The sequence below is a fragment of the Pseudorca crassidens genome, assembly GCF_039906515.1.
Source record: "Pseudorca crassidens isolate mPseCra1 chromosome 1 unlocalized genomic scaffold, mPseCra1.hap1 SUPER_1_unloc_3, whole genome shotgun sequence".
Classification (NCBI taxonomy): Eukaryota; Metazoa; Chordata; class Mammalia; order Artiodactyla; family Delphinidae; genus Pseudorca; species Pseudorca crassidens.
In genome coordinates this window covers 2,199,003-2,219,423 of record NW_027135940.1, presented here as the reverse complement: position 1 = coordinate 2,219,423, position 20,421 = coordinate 2,199,003, and positions in this window count along the sequence as shown.

The following is a 20,421-nucleotide window of genomic DNA, read 5'->3' as shown; positions in this document are numbered from 1 at the left end:
TGGACGGGCAAATTTAACTCTCATTTCCCACCAGGAAGAGGAATTAACCAAAGGCTCAGTGAGCCATTCCGAAACTACACTAGGGCCTGAAGCAATCCTGCGGTGTTGCGGCCAGCTCACAAGAAAGCGAGTTGAAGAAAGAAGCTCAGGGGCACTGTAATTCACAAACCTGCAGAGTTATAAATGACAGCTATCATCCAAAAATATATTGAAGTAAGGCTGCCAAGAGGACTTGAAAGCGGGGCAGAATTGCAGGAAACCGATTTCAGGAGGTAGACTGGAATTGCATGAAAAGCATAGGAAAAGAGGCAGAACGTCCACAATGATGCACTTGGCCAAAAAGGGCGTATGCGTTTTTTCCTGAATATATTCAGGAAAAAACGCATACGCCCTTTTTGGCCAACCAAGCAAGCTTGCAAAGGAAATCTGCACTAAAATGAAGTCTCACTGCCCCCCGGTCAAAAGGGCCATCTGAAAAAAGTGTAAAATCCAGAAAGGCAGGACAGGCCATGGAGAACTGGGACCCTTCTTATGCTGATGGGTGGGATGTAAATTGCAAACAGCCACTCTGGAGAAGTGTATGGTGTTTCCTGAAATATCTAAAAAACAAAGCAACAGAGCCTAGGGCACTTCCACTTATGGTCCTATAGCTTATGGAAATTAAAATCAAAAAGACACAGCCACCCCAAAGTTCGGGACGGCTCTGTTTACAAGAACCTCGTTTACGGTACAAGTTCAATATCGCAGAAAGCGAAAAATGGATAAAGAAGTTGTGGTACTTACATACAATGCAATATCACTCAGCAATGAAATCTATGTCATCAGGCCAGTAGCAGCATAATGAGTGGATTCAGGTACGATGATTCTAAGTGAAATAAGTCACACAGAAAAAGAAACATCATAAGGTATCACTAATACACAGAATGTAAACTTGGCTACACAGGAACTGAATTACAAAACAGAATAGGGTCTCAAATGTAGAAAACCAACTTATGCTTGCTTAAGGGGAAAGGTGAGTTGGGGTGCTGCATAAAACCAGAGATTGAAATTAGCACAGATACATTTCCATAAGCCAAATATGTAATAGACAAGAGCTACTGCTTGCTCAACGAAGTGGACTCAACACCCCATATTAAACGCCTAAGAATATACCTGACTAGTAAGAATCTTAAAACCTATGGATTTATATGTCTCTGAAAGAGAATCCAGCGTGTGTACAGCGGCATAAACGCAGCAGTGATAGGATTCGTGAGGTTCGGTGAGCAAATGCAGACCCTTTGAAGTCATATTGCATGGTACCCATTCCATGCGTCTCAACTCTCCAGGTTTATGGGATTCTTCCTTCAGCTAAAACATGCATGTGGAACCCAGAGTATGATCCACCATGTGATCGGGAAACGTTTTCAAATGTGTCTCAGTTTTCGTCCCCTGGTACTCGGGTGCAACATTCCAGACGCTTTACTAACACTCTCCCCACTTGGAGAGTCAGCGCCTTTATCCTCTTGTTTGGCCCAGTGTGCAATTTCTGCGGAAAATGTACAGGAATAGGGAGAACCAATGAGAGACTAGCTGGAGGTGTCTGGACGGGCAAATTTAACTCTCATTTCCCACCAGGAAGAGGAATTAACCAAAGGCTCAGCGAGCCATGCCGGAACCACACTAGGGCCTGAAGCAATCCTGCGGTGTTGCGGCCAGCTCACAAGAAATCGAGTTGAAGAAAGGAGCTCAGGGACCCTGTAATTCCCAAACATGCAGAGTTATAAATGACAGCTATCGTCCAAAAATATATTGAAGTAAGGCTGCCAAGAGGACTTGAAAGCGGGGCAGAATTGCAGGAAACCGATTTCAGGAGGTAGACTGGAATTGCATGTAAAGCATAGGAAAAGAGGCAGAACGTCCACAATGATGCACTTGGCCAAAAAGGGCGTATGCGTTTTTTCCTGAATATATTCAGGAAAAAACGCATACGCCCTTTTTGGCCAACCAAGCAAGCTTGCAAAGGAAATTTGCACTACAATGAAGTCTCACTGTCCCCCTGTCAAAAGGGCCATCTGAAAAAAGTGTAAAATCCAGAAAGGCAGGACAGGCCATGGAGAACTGGGAGCCTTGTTATGCTGATGGGCGGCATGTAAATTGCCAACAGCCACTCTGGAGAAGTGTATGGTGTTTCCTGAAACATCTAAAAAACCAAAGCAACAGAGCCTAGGGCACTTCCACTTATGATCCTATAGATTAGGGAAATTAAAATCAAAAAGACACAGCCACCCCAAAGTTTGGGATGGCTATGTTTACAAGAACCTCATTTACGGTACAAGTTCAATATCGCAGAAAGCGAAAAATGGATAAAGAAGTTGTGGTACTTACGTACAATGCAATATCACACAGCAATGAAATCTATGTCATCAGGCCAGTAGCAGCATAATGAATGGATTCAGGTACGATGATTCTAAGTAAAATAAGTCACACAGAAAAAGAAACATCATAAGGTATCACTAATACACGGAATGTAAACTTGGCTACACAGGAACTGAATTACAAAACAGAATAGGGTCTCAAATGTAGAAAACCAACTTATGCTTGCTTAAGGGGAAAGGTGAGTTGGGGTGCTGCATAAAACCAGAGATTGAAATTAGCATAGATACCTTTCCATAAGTCAAATATGTAATAGACAAGAGCTACTGCTTGCTCAACGAAGTGGACTCAACACCCCATATTAAACGCCTAAGAATATACCTGACTAGTAATAATCTTAAAACCTATGGATTTATATGTCTCCGAAAGAGAATCCAGTGTGTGTACAGCGGCATAAACGCAGCAGTGATAGGATTGGTGAGGTTCGGTGAGCAAATGCAGACCCTTTGAAGTCATATTGCATGGTACCCATTCCATGGTTCTCAACTCTCCAGGTTTAAGGCATTCTTCCTTCAGCTAAAACATGCATGTGGAACCCAGAGTATGATCCACCATGTGATCGGGAAACGTGTTCAAATGTGTCTCAGTTTTCGTCCCCTGGTACTCGGGTGCAACATTCCAGACGCTTTACTAACACTCTCCCCACTTGGAGAGTCTGCGCCTTTAACCTCCTGTTTGGCCCAGTGTGCAATTTCTGCGGAAAATGAACGGGAATAGGGAGAACCAATGAGAGACTAGCTGGAGGTGTCTGAACGGGCAAATTTAACTCTCATTTCCCACCAGGAAGAGGAATTAACAAAAGGCTCAGCGAGCCATGCCGGAACCACACTAGGGCCTGAAGCAATCCTGCGGTGTTGCGGCCAGCTCACAAGAAAGCCAGTTGAAAAAAGGAGCTCAGGGGCACTGTAATTCACAAACCTTCAGAGTTATAAATGACAGCTATCGTCCAAATATATATTGAAGTAAGGCTGCCAAAAGGACTTGAAAGCGGGGCAGAATTGCAGTAAACCGATTTCAGGAGGTGGACTGGAATTGCATGTAAAGCATAGGAAAAGAGGCAGAACGTCCACAATGATGCACTTGGCCAAAAAGGGCGTATGCGTTTTTTCCTAAATATATTCCTGAATATATTCAGGAAAAAACGCATACGCCCTTTTTGGCCAACGAAGCAAGCTTGCAAAGGAAATCTGCACTACAATGAAGTCTCACTGCCCCCCGGTCAAAATGCCATCTGAAAAAATTGTAAAATCCAGAAAGGCAGGACAGGCCATGGAGAACTGGGAGCCTTCTTATGCTGATGGGTGGGATGTAAATTGCCAACAGCCACTCTGCAGAAGTGTATGGTGTTTCCTGAAACATCTAAAAAACAAAGCAACAGAGCCTAGGGCCCTTCCACTTATGGTCCTATAGATTAGGGAAATTAAAATCAAAAAGACACAGCCACCCCAAAATTTGGGACGGCTCTGTTTACAAGAACCTCATTTACGGTACAAGTTCAATATTGCAGAAAGCGAAAAATGGATAAAGAAGTTGTGGTACTTACGTACAATGCAATACCACTCAGCAATGAAATCTATGTCATCAGGCCAGTAGCAGCATAATGAGTGGATTCAGGTACGATGATTCTAAGTGAAATAAGTCACACAGAAAAAGAAACATCATAAGGTATCACTAATACACGGAATGTAAACTTGCCTACACAGGAACTGAATTACAAAACAGAATAGGGTCTCAAATGTAGAAAACCAACTTATGCTTGCTTAAGGGGAAAGGTGAGTTGGGGTGCTGCATAAAACCAGAGATTGAAATTAGCACAGATACCTTTCCATAAGCCAAATATGTAATAGACAAGAGCTACTGCTTGCTCAACGAAGTGGACTCAACACCCCATATTAAACGCCTAAGAATATACCTGACTAGTAAGAATCTTAAAGCGTATGGATTTATATGTCTCCGAAAGAGAATCAAGCGTGTGTACAGCGGCATAAACGCAGCAGTGATAGGATTGGTGAGGTTCGGTGAGCAAATGCAGACCCTTTGAAGTCATATTGCATGGGACCCATTCCATGCGTCTCAACTCTCCAGGTAAGGGATTCTTCCTTCAGCTAAAACATGCATGTGGAACCCAGAGTATGATCTACCGTGTGATCGGGAAACGTGTTCATATGTGTCTCAGTTTTCGTCCCCTGGTACTCGGGTGCAACATTCCAGACGCTTTACTAACACTCTCCCCACTTGGAGAGTCAGTGCCTTTAACCTCCTGTTTGGCCCAGTTTGCAATTTCTGTGGAAAATTAACAGGAATAGGGAGAACCAATGACAGACTAGCTGGAGGTGTCTGGACGGGCAAATTTAACTCTCATTTCCCACCAGGAAGAGGAATTAACCAAAGGCTCAGCGAGCCATGCCGGAACCACACTAGGGCCTGAAGCAATCCTGCGGTGTTGCGGCCAGCTCACAAGAAAGCGAGTTGAAGAAAGGAGCTCAGGGGCACTGTCATTCACAAACCTGCAGAGTTATACATGACAGCTATCGTCCAAAAATATATTGAAGTAAGGCTGCCAAGAGGACTTGAAAGCGGGGCAGAATTGCAGGAAACCGATTTCAGGAGGTAGACTGGAATTGCATGTAAAGCATAGGAAAAGAGGCAGAACGTCCTCAATGATGCACTTGGCCAAAAAGGGCGTATGCGTTTTTTCCTGAATACATTCAGGAAAAAACGCATATGCCCTTTTTGGCCAAGGAAGCAAGCTTGCAAAGGAAATCTGCACTACAATGAAGTCTCACTGCCCCCCGGTCAAAAGGGCCATCTGAAAAAAGTGTAAAATCCAGAAAGGCAGGACAGGCCATGGAGAACTGGGAGCCTTGTTATGCTGATGGGCGGGATGTAAATTGCCAACAGCCACTCTGGAGAAGTGTATGGTGTTTCCTGAAACATCTAAAAAACAAAGCAACAGAGCCTAGGGCACTTCCACTTATGGTCCTATAGATTAGGGAAATTAAAATCTAAAAGACACAGCCACCCCAAAGTTTGGGACGGCTCTGTTTACAAGAACCTCATTTACGGTACAAGTTCAATATTGCAGAAAGCGAAAAATGGATAAAGAAGTTGTGGTACTTACGTACAATGCAATACCACTCAGCAATAAAATCTATGTCATCAGGCCAGTAGCAGCATAATGAGTGAAATCAGGTACGATGATTCTAAGTGAAATAAGTCACACAGAAAAAGAAACATCATAAGGTATCACTAATACACGGAATGTAAACTTGGCTACACAGGAACTGAATTACAAAACAGAATAGGGTCTCAAATGTAGAAAACCAACTTATGCTTGCTTAAGGGGAAAGGTGAGTTGGGTGCTGCATAAAACCAGAGATTGAAATTAACACAGATACCTTTCCATAAGCCAAATATGTAATAGACAAGAGCTACTGCTTGCTCAACGAAGTGGACTCAACACCCCATATTAAACGCCTAAGAATATACCTGACTAGTAAGAATCTTAAAACCTATGGATTTATATGTCTCCGAAAGAGAATCCAGCGTGTGTACAGCGGCATAAACGCAGCAGTGATAGGATTGGTGAGGTTCGGTGAGCAAATGCAGACCCTTTGAAGTCATATTGCATGGTACCCATTCCATGGGTCTCAACTCTCCAGGTTTAAGGGATTCTTCCTTCAGCTAAAACATGCATGTGGAACCCAGAGTATGATCCACCGTGTGATCGGGAAACGTGTTCAAATGTGTCTCAGGTTTCGTCCCCTGGTACTCGGGTGCAACATTCCAGACGCTTTACTAACACTCTCCCCACTTGGAGAGTAAGTGCCTTTAACCTCCTATTTGGCCCAGTTTGCAATTTCTGCGGAAAATGAACAGGAATAGGGAGAACCAATGAGAGACTAGCTGGAGGTGTCTGGACGGGCAAATTTAACTCTCATTTCCCACCAGGAAGAGGAATTAACCAAAGGCTCAGCGAGCCATGCCGGAACCACACTAGGCCTGAAGCAATCCTGCGGTGTTGTGGCCAGCTCACAAGAAAGCGAGTTGAAGAAAGGAGCTCAGGGGCACTGTAATTCACAAACCTGCAGAGTTATAAATGACAGCTATCGTCCAAAAATATATTGAAGTAAGGCTGCCAAGAGGACTTGAAAGCGGGGCAGAATTGCAGGAAACCGATTTCAGGAGGTAGACTGGAATTGGATGTAAAGCATAGGAAAAGAGGCAGAACGTCCACAATGATGCACTTGGCCAAAAAGGGCGTATGCGTTTTTTCCTGAATATATTCAGGAAAAATCGCATACGCCCTTTTTGGCCACCCAAGCAAGCTTGCAAAGGAAATCTGCACTACAATGAAGTCTCACTGCCCCCCGGTCAAAAGGGCCATCTGAAAAAAGTGTAAAATCCAGAAAAGCAGGACAGGCCATGGAGAACTGGGAGCCTTGTTATGCTGATGGGCGGGATGTAAATTGCCAACAGCCACTCTGGAGAAGTGTATGGTGTTTCCTGAAACATCTGAAAAACAAAGCAACAGAGCCTAGGGCACTTCCATTTTTGGTCCTATAGATTAGGGAAATTACAATCAAAAAGACACAGCCTCCCCAAAGTTTGGGAAGGCTCTGTTTACAAGAACCTCGTTTACGGTACAAGTTCAATATCGCAGAAAGCGAAAAATGGATAAAGAAGTTGCGGTACTTACGTACAATGCAATATCACTCAGCAATGAAATCTATGTCATCAGGCCAGTAGCAGCATAATCAGTGGATTCAGGTACGATGATTCTAAGTGAAATAAGTCACACAGAAAAGGAAACATCATAAGGTATCACTAATACACGAAATGAAAACTTGGCTACACAGGAACTGAATTACAAAACAGAATAGGGTCTCAAATGTAGAAAACCAACTTATGCTTGCTTAAGGGGAAAGGTGAGTTGGGGTGCTGCATAAAACCAGAGATTGAAATTAGCACAGATACCTTTCCATAAGTCAAATATGTAATAGACAAGAGCTACTGCTTCCTCAACGAAGTGGACTCAACACCCCATATTAAACGCCTAAGAATATACCTGACTAGTAAGAATCTTAAAACCTATGGATTTATATGTCTCCAAAAGAGAATCCAGCGTGTGTACAGCGGCATAAACGCAGCAGTGATAGGATTGGTGAGGTTCGGTGAGCAAATGCAGACCCTTTGAAGTCATATTGCATGGTACCCATTCCATGGGTCTCAACTCTCCAGGTTTAAGGGATTCTTCCTTCAGCTAAAACATGCATGTGGAACCCAGAGTATGATCCACCGTGTGATCGGGAAACGTGTTCAAATGTGTCTCAGTTTTCCTCCCCTGGTACTCGGGTGCAACATTCCAGACGCTTTACTAACACTCTCCCCACTTGGAGAGTCAGTGCCTTTAACCTCCTGTTTGGCCCAGTTTGCAATTTCTGCGGAAAATGAACAGGAATAGGGAGAACCAATGAGAGACTAGCTGGAGGTGTCTGGACGGGCAAATTTAACTCTCATTTCCCACCAGGAAGAGGAATTAACCAAAGGCTCAGCGAGCCATGCCGGAACCACACTAGGGCCTGAAGCAATCCTGCGGTGTTGCGGCCAGCTCACAAAAAAGCCAGTTGAAAAAAGGAGCTCAGGGGCACTGTAATTCACAAAGCTTCAGAGTTATAAATGACAGCTATCGTCCAAAAATATATTGAAGTAAGGCTGCCAAGAGGACTTGAAAGCGGGGCAGAATTGCAGGAAACCGATTTCAGGAGGTAGACTGGAATTGCATGTAAAGCATAGGAAAAGAGGCAGAACGTCCACAATGATGCACTTGGCCAAAAAGGGCGTATGCGTTTTTTCCTGAATATATTCAGGAAAAAACGCATATGCCCTTTTTGGCCAACCAAGCAAGCTTGCAAAGGAAATCTGCACTACAATGAAGTCTCACTGCCCCCCGGTCAAAAGGGCCATCTGAAAAAAGTGTAAAATCCAGAAAGGCAGGACAGGCCATGGAGAACTGGGAGCCTTATTATGCTGATGGGCGGGATGTAAATTGCCAACAGCCACTCTGGAGAAGTGTATGGTGTTTCCTGAAACATCTAAAAAACCAAAGCAACAGAGCCTAGGGCACTTCCACTTATGGTCCTATAGATTAGGGAAATTAAAATCAAAAAGACACAGCCACCCCAAAGTTTAGGACGGCTATGTTTACAAGAACCTCGTTTACGGTACAAGTTCAATATCGCAGAAAGCGAAAAATGGATAAAGAAGTTGCGGTACTTACGTACAATGCAATATCACTCAGCAATGAAATCTATGTCATCAGGCCAGTAGCAGCATAATGAGTGGATTCAGGTACGATGATTCTAAGTGAAATAAGTCACAGAGAAAAGGAAACATCATAAGGTATCACTAATACACGGAATGTAAACTTGGCTACACAGGAACTGAATTACAAAACAGAATAGGGTCTCAAATGTAGAAAACCAACTTATGCTTGCTTAAGGGGAAAGGTGAGTTGGGGTGCTGCATAAAACCAGAGATTGAAATTAGCACAGATACCTTTCCATAAGCCAAATATGTAATAGACAAGAGCTACTGCTTGCTCAACGAAGTGGACTCAACACCCCATATTAAACGCCTAAGAATATACCTGACTAGTAAGAATCTTAAAACCTATGGATTTATATGTCTCCGAAAGAGAATCCAGCGTGTGTACAGCGGCATAAACGCAGCAGTGATAGGATTGGTGAGGTTCGGTGAGCAAATGCAGACCCTTTGAAGTCATATTGCATGGTACCCATTCCATGGGTCTCAACTCTCCAGGTTTAAGGGATTCTTCCTTCAGCTAAAACATGCATGTGGAACCCAGAGTATGATCCACCGTGTGATCGGGAAACGTGTTCAAATGTGTCTCAGTTTTTGTCCCCTGGTACTCAGGTGCAACATTCCAGACGCTTTACTAACACTCTCCCCACTTGGAGAGTCAGTGCCTTTAACCTCCTGTTTGGTCCAGTTTGCAATTTCTGCGGAAAATGAACAGGAATGGGGAGAAACAATGAGAGACTAGCTGGAGGTGTCTGGACGGGCAAATTTAACTCTCATTTCCCACCAGGAAGAGGAATTAACCAAAGGCTCAGCGAGCCATGCCGGAACCACACTAGGGCCTGAAGCAATCCTGCGGTGTTGCGGCCAGCTCACAAGAAAGCGAGTTGAAGAAAGGAGCTCAGGGGCACTGTCATTCACAAACCTGCAGAGTTATAAATGACAGCTATCATCCAAAAATATATTGAAGTAAGGCTGGAAAGAGGACTTGAAAGCGGGGCAGAATTGCAGGAAACCGATTTCAGGAGGTAGACTGGAATTGCATGTAAAGCATAGGAAAAGAGGCAGAACGTCCACAATGATGCACTTGGCCAAAAAGGGCGTATGCGTTTTTTCCTGAATATATTCAGGAAAAAACGCATACGTCCTTTTTGGCCAACCAAGCAAGCTTGCAAAGGAAATCTGCACTATAATGAAGTCTCACTGCCCCCCGGTCAAAAGGGCCATCTGAAAAAACTGTAAAATCCAGAAAGGCAGGACAGGCCATGGAGAACTGGGAGCCTTCTTATGCTGATGGGCGGGATGTAAATTGCCAACAGCCACTCTGGAGAAGTGTATGGTGTTTCCTGAAACATCTAAAAAACAAAGCAACAGAGCCTAGGGCACTTCCACTTATGGTCCTATAGATTAGGGAAATTAAAATCAAAAAGACACAGCCACCCCAAAGTTTGGGACGGCTCTGTTTACAAGAACCTCGTTTACGGTACAAGTTCAATATCGCAGAAAGCGAAAAATGGATAAAGAAGTTGCGGTACTTACGTACAATGCAATATCACTCAGCAATGAAATCTATGTCATCAGGCCAGTAGCAGCATAATGAGTGGATTCAGGTACGATGATTCTAAGTGAAATAAGTCACAGAGAAAAGGAAACATCATAAGGTATCAATAATACACGGAATGTAAACTTGGCTACACAGGAACTGAATTACAAAACAGAATAGGGTCTCAAATGTAGAAAACCAACTTATGCTTGCTTAAGGGGAAAGGTGAGTTGGGGTGCTGCATAAAACCAGAGATTGAAATTAGCACAGATACCTTTCCATAAGCCAAATATGTAATAGACAAGAGCTACTGCTTCCTCAACGAAGTGGACTCAACACCCCATATTAAACGCCTAAGAATATACCTGACTAGTAAGAATCTTAAAACCTATGGATTTATATGTCTCCGAAAGAGAATCAAGCATGTGTACAGCGGCATAAACGCAGCAGTGATAGGATTGGTGAGGTTCGGTGAGCAAATGCAGACCCTTTGAAGTCATATTGCATGGTACCCATTCCATGCGTCTCAACTCTCCAGGTTTAAGGGATTCTTCCTTCAGCTAAAACATGCATGTGGAACCCAGAGTATGATCCACCGTGTGATCGGGAAACGTGTTCAAATGTGTCTCAGTTTTTGTCCCCTGGTACTTTGATGCAACATTCCAGACGCTTTACTAACACTCTCCCCACTTGGAGAGTCAGTGCCTTTAACCTCCTATTTGGCCCAGTTTGCAATTTTTGTGGAAAATGAACAGGAATAGGGAGAACCAATGAGAGACTAGCTGGAGGTGTCTGGACGGGCAAATTTAACTCTCATTTCCCACCAGGAAGAGGAATTAACCAAAGGCTCAGCGAGCCATGCTGGAACCACACTAGGGCCTGAAGCAATCCTGCGGTGTTGTGGCCAGCTCACAAGAAAGCGAGTTGAAGAAAGGAGCTCAGGGGCACTGTAATTCACAAACCTTCAGAGTTATAAATGACAGCTATCGTCCAAAAATATATTGAAGTAAGGCTGCCAAGAGGACTTGAAAGCGGGGAAGAATTGCAGGAAACCGATTTCAGGAGGTAGACTGGAATTGCATGTAAAGCATAGGAAAAGAGGCAGAACGTCCACAATGATGCACTTGGCCAAAAAGGACGTATGCTTTTTTTCCTGAATATATTCAGGAAAAAACGCATATGCCCTTTTTGGCCAACAAGCAAGCTTGCAAAGGAAATCTGCACTACAATGAAGTCTCACTGCCCCCCAGTCAAAAGGGCCATCTGAAAAAAGTGTAAAATCCAGAAAGGCAGGACAGGCCATGGAGAACTGGGAGCCTAGTTAGACTGATGTGCGGGATGTAAATTTCCAACAGCCACTCTGGAGAAGTGTATGGTGTTTCCTGAAACATCTAAAAAACAAAGCAACAGAGCCTAGGGCACTTCCACTTATGGTCCTATAGATTAGGGAAATTAAAATCAAAAAGACACAGCCACCCCAAAGTTTGGGACGGCTCTGTTTACAAGAACCTCATTTACGGTACAAGTTCAATATTGCAGAAAGCGAAAAATGGATAAAGAAGTTGTGGTACTTACGTACAATGCAATACCACTCAGCAATGAAATCTATGTCATCAGGCCAGTAGCAGCATAATGAGTGAATTCAGGTACGATGATTCTAAGTAAAATAAGTCACACAGAAAAAGAAACATCATGAGGTATCACTAATACACGGAATGTAAACTTGGCTACACAGGAACTGTATTACAAAACAGAATAGGTTCTCAAATGTAGAAAACCAACTTATGCTTGCTTAAGGGGAAAGGTGAGTTGGGGTGCTGCATAAAACCAGAGATTGAAATTAGCACAGATACATTTCCATAAGTCAAATATGTAATAGACAAGAGCTACTGCTTGCTCAACGAAGTGGACTCAACACCCCATATTAAACGCCTAAGAATATACCTGACTAGTAAGAATCTTAAAACCTATGGATTTATATGTCTCCGAAAGAGAATCAAGCGTGTGTACAGCGGCATAAACGCAGCAGTGATAGGATTGGTGAGGTTCGGTGAGCAAATGCAGACCCTTTGAAGTCATATTGCATGGTACCCATTCCATGCGTCTCAACTCTCCAGGTAAGGGATTCTTCCTTCAGCTAAAACATGCATGTGGAACCCAGAGTATGATCCACCGTGTGATCGGGAAACGTGTTCATATGTGTCTCAGTTTTCGTCCCCTGGTACTCGGGTGCAACACTCCAGACGCTTTACTAACACTCTCCCCACTTGGAGAGTCAGTGCCTTTAACCTCCTGTTTGGCCCAGTTTGCAATTTCTGTGGAAAATTAACAAGAATAGGGAGAACCAATGACAGACTAGCTGGAGGTGTCTGGACGGGCAAATTAAACTCTCATTTCCCACCAGGAAGAGGAATTAACCAAAGGCTCAGCGAGCCATGCCGAAACCACACTAGGGCCTGAAGAAATCCTGCGGTGTTGCGGCCAGCTCACAAGAAAGCGAGTTGAAGAAAGAAGCTCAGGGGCACTGTAATTCACAAACCTGCAGAGTTATAAATGACAGCTATCATCCAAAAATATATAGAAGTAAGGCTGCCAAGAGGACTTGAAAGCGGGGCAGAATTGCAGGAAACCGATTTCAGGAGGTAGACTGGAATTGCATGAAAAGCATAGGAAAAGAGGCAGAACGTCCACAATGATGCACTTGGCCAAAAAGGACGTATGCTTTTTTTCCTGAATATATTCAGGAAAAAACGCATACGCCCTTTTTGGCCAACCAAGCAAGCTTGCAAAGGAAATCTGCACTACAATGAAGTCTCACTGCCCCCCGGTCAAAAGGGCCATCTGAAAAAAGTGTAAAATCCAGAAAGGCAGGACAGGCCATGGAGAACTGGGAGCCTTCTTATGCTGATGGGCGGGATGTAAATTGCCAACAGCCACTCTGGAGAAGTGTATGGTGTTTCCTGAAACATCTAAAAAACAAAGCAACAGAGCCTAGGGCACTTCCACTTATGGTCCTATAGATTAGGGAAATTAAAATCAAAAAGACACAGCCACCCCAGAGTTTGGGACGGCTCTGTTTACAAGAACCTCATTTACGGTACAAGTTCAATATTGCAGAAAGCGAAAAATGGATAAAGAAGTTGTGGTACTTACGTACAATGCAATACCACTCAGCAATGAAATTTATGTCATCAGGCCAGTAGCAGCATAATGAGTGGATTAAGGTACGATGATTCTAAGTGAAATATGTCACACAGAAAAAGAAACATCATAAGATATCACTAATACACGGAATGTAAACTTGCCTACACAGGAACTGAATTACAAAACAGAATAGGGTCTCAAATGTAGAAAACCAACTTATGCTTGCTTAAGGGGAAAGGTGACTTGGGGTTCTGCATAAAACCAGAGATTGAAATTAGCACAGATACCTTTCCATAAGCCAAATATGTAATAGACAAGAGCTACTGCTTGCTCAACGAAGTGGACTCAACACCCCATATTAAACGCCTAAGAATATACCTGACTAGTAAGAATCTTAAAACCTATGGATTTATATGTCTCCGAAAGAGAATCCAGCGTGTGTACAGCGGCATAAACGCAGCAGTGATAGGATTGGTGAGGTTCGGTGAGCAAATGCAGACCCTTTGAAGTCATATTGCATGGTACCCATTCCATGGGTCTCAACTCTCCAGGTTTAAGGGATTCTTCCTTCAGCTAAAACATGCATGTGGAACCCAGAGTATGATCCACCGTGTGATCGGGAAACGTGTTCAAATGTGTCTCAGTTTTCGTCCCCTGGTACTCGGGTGCAACATTCCAGATGCTTTACTAACACTCTCCCCACTTGGAGAGTCAGTGCCTTTAAACTCCTGTTTGGCCCAGTTTGCAATTTCTGCGGAAAATGAACAGGAATAGGGAGAACCAATGAGAGACTAGCTGGAGGTGTCTGTACGGGCAAATTTTACTCTCATTTCCCACCAGGAAGAGGAATTAACCAAAGGCTCAGCGAGCCGTGCCGGAACCACACTAGGGCCTGAATCAATCCTGCGGTGTTGCGGCCAGCTCACAAGAAAGCGAGTTGAAGAAAGTAGCTCAGGGGCACTGTAATTCACAAAACTTCAGAGTTCTAAATGACAGCTAACGTCCAAAAATATATTGAAGTAAGGCTGCCAAGAGGACTTGAAAGCGGGGCAGAATTGCAGGAAACCGTTTTCAGGAGGTAGACTGGAATTGCATGTAAAGCATAAGAAAAGAGGCAGACCGTCCACAATGATGCACTTGGCCAAAAAGGGCGTATGCGTTTTTTCCTGAATATATTCAGGAAAAAACGCATACGCCCTTTTTGGCCAACCAAGCAAGCTTGCAAAGGAAATCTGCACTACAATGAAGTCTCACTGCCCCCCGGTCAAAAGGGCCATCTGAAAAAAGTGTAAAATCCAGAAAGGCAGGACAGACCATGGAGAACTGGGAGCCTACTTAGGCTGATGGGCGGGATGTAAATTGCCAACAGCCACTCTGGAGAAGTGTATGGTGTTTCCTGAAACATCTGAAAAACAAAGCAACAGAGCCTAGGGCACTTCCATTTTTGGTCCTATAGATTAGGGAAATTAAAATCAAAAAGACACAGCCACCCCAAAGTTTGGGACAGCTCTGTTTACAAGAACCTCATTTACGATACAAGTTCAATATCGCAGAAAGCGAAAAATGGATAAAGAAGTTGTGGTACTTACGTACAATGAAATATCACTCAGCAATGAAATCTATGTCATCAGGCCAGTAGCAGCATAATGAGTGGATTCAGGTACGATGATTCTAAGTAAAATAAGTCACACAGAAAAAGAAACATCATAAGGTATCACTAATACACGGAATGTAAACTTGGCTACACAGGAACTGAATTACAAAACAGAATAGGGTCTCAAATGTAGAAAACCAACTTATGCTTGCTTAAGGGGAAAGGTGAGTTGGGGTGCTGCATAAAACCAGAGATTGAAATTAACACAGATACCTTTCCATAAGCCAAATATGTAATAGACAAGAGCTACTGCTTGCTCAACGAAGAGGACTCAACACCCCATATTAAACGCCTAAGAATATACCTGACTAGTAAGAATCTTAAAACCTATGGATTTATATGTCTCCGAAAGAGAATCCAGCGTGTGTACAGCGGCATAAACGCAGCAGTGATAGGATTGGTGAGGTTCGGTGAGCAAATGCAGACCCTTTGAAGTCATATTGCATGGTACCCATTCCATGGTTCTCAACTCTCCAGGTTTAAGGGATTCTTCCTTCAGCTAAAACATGCATGTGGAACCCAGAGTATGATCCACCATGTGATCGGGAAACGTGTTCAAATGTGTCTCAGTTTTCGTCCCCTGGTACTCGGGTGCAACATTCCAGACGCTTTACTAACACTCTCCCCACTTGGAGAGTCAGCGCCTTTAACCTCCTGTTTGGCCCAGTGTGCAATTTCTGCGGAAAATGAACGGGAATAGGGAGAACCAATGAGAGACTAGCTGGAGGTGTCTGGACGGGCAAATTTAACTCTCATTTCCCACCAGGAAGAGGAATTAACCAAAGGCTCAGCGAGCCATGCCGGAACCACACTAGGGCCTGAAGCAATCCTGCGGTGTTGCGGCCAGCTCACAAGAAAGCCAGTTGAAAAAAGGAGCTCAGGGGCACTGTAATTCACAAACCTGCAGAGTTATAAATTACAGCTATCGTCCAAAAATATATTGAAGCAAGCCTGCCAAGAGGACTTGAAAGCGGGGAAGAATTGCAGGAAACCGATTTCAGGAGGTAGACTGGAATTGCATGTAAAGCATAGGAAAAGAGGCAGAACGTCCACAATGATGCACTTGGCCAAAAAGGGCGTATGCGTTTTTTCCTGAATATATTCAGGAAAAAACGCATACGCCCTTTTTGGCCAAGCAAGCAAGCTTGCAAAGGAAATCTGCACTACAATGAAGTCTCACTGCCCCCCGGTCAAAAGGGCCATCTGAAAAAAGTGTAAAATCCAGAAAGGCAGGACAGGCCATGGAGAACTGGGAGCCTTCTTATGCTGATGGGTGGGATGTAAATTGCAAACAGCCACTCTGGAGAAGTGTATGGTGTTTCCTGAAATATCTAAAAAACAAAGCAACAGAGCCTAGGGCACTTCCACTTATGGTCCTATAGCTTAGGGAAACTAAAATCAAAAAGACACAGCCACCCCAAAGTTTGGGACGGCTCTGTTTACAAGAACCTCGTTTACGGTACAAGTTCAATATCGCAGAAAGCGAAAAATGGATAAAGAAGTTGTGGTACTTACGTACAATGCAATATCACTCAGCAATGAAATCTATATCATCAGGCCAGTAGCAGCATAATGAGTGGATTCAGGTACGATGATTCTAAGTGAAATAAATCACACAGAAAAAGAAACATCATAAGGTATCACTAATACACGGAATGTAAACATGGCTACACAGGAACTGAATTACAAAACAGAATAGGGTCTCAAATGAAGAAAACCAACTTATGCTTGCTTAAGAGGAAACGTTAGTTGGGGTGCTGCATAAAACCAGAGATTGAAATTAACACAGATACATTTCCATAAGCCAAATATGTAATAGACAAGAGCTACTGCTTGCTCAATGAAGTGTACTCAACACCCCATATTAAACGCCTAAGAATATACCTGACTAGTAAGAATCTTAAAACCTATGGATTTATATGTCTCCAAAAGAGAATCAAGCGTGTGTACAGCGGCATAAACGCAGCAGTGATAGGATTGGTGAGGTTCGGTGAGCAAATGCAGACCCTTTGAAGTCATATTGCATGGTACCCATTCCATGCGTCTCAACTCTCCAGGTAAGGGATTCTTCCTTCAGCTAAAACATGCATGTGGAACCCAGAGTATGATCCACCGTGTGATCGGGAAACGTGTTCATATGTGTCTCAGTTTTCGTCCCCTGGTACTCGGGTGCAACATTCCAGATGCTTTACTAACACTCTCCCCACTTGGAGAGTCAGTGCCTTTAACCTCCTGTTTGGCCCAGTTTGCAATTTCTGTGGAAAATTAACAAGAATAGGGAGAACCATTGACAGACTAGCTGGAGGTGTCTTGACGGGCAAATTAAACTCTCATTTCCCACCAGGAAGAGGAATTAACCAAAGGCTCAGCGAGCCATGCCGGAACCACACTAGGGCCTGAAGGAATCCTGCGGTGTTGCGGCCAGCTCACAAGAAAGCGAGTTGAAGAAAGAAGCTCAGGGGCACTGTAATTCACAAACCTGCAGAGTTATAAATGACAGCTATCATCCAAAAATATATAGAAGTAAGGCTGCCAAGAGGACTTGAAAGCGGGGCAGAATTGCAGGAAACCGATTTCAGGAGGTAGACTGGAATTGCATGAAAAGCATAGGAAAAGAGGCAGAACGTCCACAATGATGCACTTGGCCAAAAAGGACGTATGCGTTTTTTCCTGAATATATTCAGGAAAAAACGCATACGCCCTTTTTGGCCAACCAAGCAAGCTTGCAAAGGAAATCTGCACTACAATGAAGTCTCACTGCCCCCCGGTCAAAAGGGCCATCTGAAAAAAGTGTAAAATCCAGAAAGGCAGGACAGGCCATGGAGAACTGGGAGCCTTCTTATGCTGATGGGTGGGATGTAAATTGCCAACAGCCACTCTGGAGAAGTGTATGGTGTTTCCTGAAACATCTAAAAAACAAAGCAACAGAGCCTAGGGCACTTCCACTTATGGTCCTATAGAATAGGGAAATTAAAATGAAAAAGACACAGCCACCCCAAAGTTTGGGACGGCTCTGTTTACAAGAACCTCATTTACGGTACAAGTTCAATATTGCAGAAAGCGAAAAATGGATAAAGAAGTTGTGGTACTTTCGTACAATGCAATACCACTCAGCAATGAAATCTATGTCATCAGGCCAGTAGCAGCATAATGAGTGGATTCAGGTACGATGATTCTAAGTGAAATATGTCACACAGAAAAAGAAACATCATAAGATATCACTAATACACGGAATGTAAACTTGGCTACACAGGAACTGAATTACAAAACAGAATAGGGTCTCAAATGTAGAAAACCAACTTATGCTTGCTTAAGGGGAAAGGTGAGTTGGGGTGCTGCATAAAACCAGAGATTGAAATTAGCACAGATACCTTTCCATAAGCCAAATATGTAATAGACAAGAGCTACTGCTTGCTCAACGAAGTGGACTCAACACCCCATATTAAACGCCTAAGAATATACCTGACTAGTAAGAATCTTAAAACCTATGGATTTATATGTCTCCGAAAGAGAATCCAGCGTGTGTACAGCGGCATAAACGCAGCAGTGATAGGATTGGTGAGGTTCAGTGAGCAAATGCAGACCCTTTGAAGTCATATTGCATGGTACCCATTCCAAGGTTCTCAACTCTCCAGGTTTAAGGGATTCTTCCTTCAGCTAAAACATGCATGTGGAACCCAGAGTATGATCCACCGTGTGATCGGGAAACGTGTTCAAATGTGTCTCAGTTTTCGTCCCCTGGTACTCGGGTGCAACATTCCAGATGCTTTACTAACACTCTCCCCACTTGGAGAGTCAGTGCCTTTAAACTCCTGTTTGGCCCAGTTTGCAATTTCTGCGGAAAATGAACAGGAATAGGGAGAACCAATGAGAGACTAGCTGGAGGTGTCTGGACGGGCAAATTTTACTCTCATTTCCCACCAAGAAGAGGAATTAACCAAAGGCTCAGCGAGCCGTGCCGGAACCACACTAGGGCCTGAATCAATACTGCGGTGTTGCGGCCAGCTCACAAGAAAGCGAGTTGAAGAAAGTAGCTCAGGGGCACTGTAATTCACAAAACTTCAGAGTTCTAAATGACAGCTAACGTCCAAAAATATATTGAAGTAAGGCTGCCAAGAGGACTTGAAAGCGGGGCAGAATTGCAGGAAACCGTTTTCAGGAGGTAGACTGGAATTGCATGTAAAGCATAAGAAAAGAGGCAGACCGTCCACAATGATGCACTTGGCCAAAAAGGGCGTATGCGTTTTTTCCTGAATATATTCAGGAAAAAACGCATACGCCCTTTTTGGCCAACCAAGCAAGCTTGCAAAGGAAATCTGCACTACAATGAAGTCTCACTGCCCCCCGGTCAAAAGGGCCATCTGAAAAAAGTGTAAAATCCAGAAAGGCAGGACAGGCCATGGAGAACTGGGAGCCTTCTTATGCTGATGGGCGGGATGTAAATTGCCAACAGCCACTCTGGAGAAGTGTATGGTGTTTCCTGAAACATCTAAAAAACAAAGCAACAGAGCCTAGGGCACTTCCACTTATGGTCCTATAGATTAGGGAAATTAAAATCAAAAAGACACAGCCACCCCAATGTTTGGGACGGCTCTGTTTACAAGAACCTCGTTTAAGGTACAAGTTCAATATCGCAGAAAGCGAAAAATGGATAAAGTAGTTGTGGTACTTACGTACAATGCAATATCACTCAGCAATGAAATCTATGTCATCAGGCCAGTAGCAGCATAATGAGTGGATTCAGGTACAATGATTCTAAGTGAAATAAGTCACAGAGAAAAAGAAACATCATAAGGTATCACTAATACACGGAATGTAAACTTGGCTACACAGGAACTGAATTACAAAACAGAATAGGGTCTCAAATGTCGAAAACCAACTTATGCTTGCTTAAGGGGAAAGGTGAGTTGGGGTGCTGCATAAAACCAGAGATTGAAATTAGCACAGATACCTTTCCATAAGCCAAATATGTAATAGACAAGAGCTACTGCTTGCTCAACGAAGTGGACTCAACACCACATATTAAACGCCTAAGAATATACCTGACTAGTAAGAATCTTAAAACCTATGGATTTATATGTCTCTGAAAGAGAATCAAGCGTGTGTACAGCGGCATAAACGCAGCAGTGATAGGATTGGTGAGGTTCGGTGAGCAAATGCAGACCCTTTGAAGTCATATTGCATGGTACCCATTCCATGGGTCTCAACTCTCCAGGTTTAAGGGATTCTTCCTTCAGCTAAAACATGCATGTGGAGCCCAGAGTATGATCCACCGTGTGATCGGGAAACGTGTTCAAATGTGTCTCAGTTTTCGTCCCCTGATACTCGGGTGCAACATTCCAGACGC